At 22.3% G+C, this 2283-nt stretch overlaps 1 non-coding gene across 1 annotated transcript; it reads left to right on the forward strand.

Annotated features, from left to right (window-relative positions):
- The first annotated feature begins 1362 nt into the window (after positions 1-1362).
- LOC126021523 (U6 spliceosomal RNA) lies at positions 1363-1469 on the forward strand. The gene has a single exon (XR_007500032.1). It is a non-coding gene; the product is annotated as a U6 spliceosomal RNA (small nuclear RNA).
- Positions 1470-2283: the final 814 nt, after the last annotated feature.

A 2283-nucleotide genomic window follows, 5' to 3' on the forward strand; every position in this document is an offset into this window, starting at 1 on the left:
ATCTTGTTTATATATCTAGTGCCCAAACGTATCTTTTGATTTCTTTAGTACATACTCAAGAAAACAGCATCATTAGATATCATTAGGGAAAAACACACTTTTTTCTGTAAGAGAACTATTTCAACCAAATAAATAAACCACATAGAAGAAAATCTACAACTAAATGTAGTTAGAAGCAAAAATAATTAGACTATAATGATGCATTCATCAAATTTTCACATCGAGAGATCAAGAGAAGTTCAAATTCATATTTTGCAATTCAGAATCACCGTACATATTATAATATATACTAGTTACTTCTAACTATTGGCTACCTGGAATATGGCAAATGCAGACTGAAAGATGTACTGTAAAAGAAAAATATGCCACAGAGTTCAAACACTTAGATGACAAAACACAGATTTGAAACCTCTTGTTAATTTTATGTCTTTCAAGTTGAATGATAATCTTTTATTATTATATTATATTTATTATTATATTAATTATATTAATATATTATAATATTATATAATATAATATATTATAATATTATATATAATATAATATAATATTATATAATATAATATAATATAATATAATATAATATAATATAATATAATATAATATAATATAATATAATATAATATAATATAATATAATATAATATAATATAATATAATATAATATAATAATATAATATAATATAATATAATATAATAATAATTATAATATAATATAATATAATATAATATAATATAATATAATATAATATAATATAATATAATATAATATAATATAATATAATATAATATAATATAATATAATATAATATAATATAATATAATATAATATAATATAATATAATATAATATAATATAATATAATATAATATAATATAATAAATATAATATATATAATATAATAATATAATATAATATATATATTATATATTATATAATATATATTATATTAATATATATAATATATTATATATTATATATAATATATATTATATAATATATATTATATTATATATATATTATATTATATATATTATATATTATATTATATTATTATATATTAATATTATATTATTAATATTATATTATTAATATATTATATTATATATTATGATATTATATAATATATATTATAATTATATAATTATATTATATAATATATATTATATAATATATATAATATAATAATATAATATATTATAATAATATAATAATATATTAATATATTAATTATATTATTATATTATATTATATTATTATATTATAATTATGTATAATATAATATAATTATATATTATAATATGCTGAAACATTTCTTTTTTATCTTTTAACCAAAAAATATTGTATTGAAAAATAATACTGTGTGTTCCCTTTGGCAGCACATATACTAAAATTGGAACAATACAGAGAAGATTAGCATGGTCCCTGTGCAAGGATGACACACAAATTTGTGAAGCGTTCCATATTTAAAAAAAATACTGTATACACATCCACAGCTGACTGGAAAGTTCCCTGGCACCATAAAAAGAACTCGGGATATGAAAATGAGTGTGTTATCGAGTCCATAGTTGTTCCCATGGCAGTATGCTTTAAGGGGGGAGAAAACCCTGTAACTCTTAGCTAAAGAGAATTCCTGTTCTAATTTTCCCAATATTTACTGTACCTATGGAAGAAGAAGAAGAAGAAGAAGAAGAAGAAGAAGAAGAAGAAGAAGAAGAAGAAGAAGAAGAAGAAGAAGAAGAAGAAGAAGAAGAAGGAGGAGGAGGAGGAGGAGGAGGAGGAGGAGGAGGAGGAGGAGGAGGAGGAGGAGAAGAAAGGAGGAGAAAGCAGAGGAGGAGAAGGAGGAGAAGAAGAAGGAGAAGGAAGAGCAGGAGGAGAAGAAGGAGGAGGAGGAGGGAAAGGAGAAGGAGGAGGTGGAGAAGGAGAAGGAGGAGGAGGAGGTGGAGAAGGAGGAGAAGGAGATGAAGAAGAAGAAGAAGAAGAAGAAGAAGAAGAAGAAGAAGAAGAAGAAGAAGAAGAAGAAGAAGAAGAAGAAGAAGAAGAAGAAGAAGAAGAAGAAGAAGAAGAGAGGAGAAAAAGGGGAGGAGAAGAAAGAGAAGGAGATAAAGAAGAAAAAAGAAAGAAGAAAGAAAAGAATGAAAGAAAAAGAAAGAAAAGAAAATGAAAGAAAGAAAGAAAGAAAAAGAAAGAGAAGAAAGAAAGAAGAAAGAAAGAAAGAATGAAAGAAAAGAAAGAAAGAAAGAAAGAAAGTGAAAGAAAAAGAAGAAAAGAAAGAAGAAAGTAA

Source organism: Suncus etruscus, chromosome 10, assembly GCF_024139225.1.
Source record: "Suncus etruscus isolate mSunEtr1 chromosome 10, mSunEtr1.pri.cur, whole genome shotgun sequence".
NCBI classification, from domain to species: Eukaryota; Metazoa; Chordata; class Mammalia; order Eulipotyphla; family Soricidae; genus Suncus; species Suncus etruscus.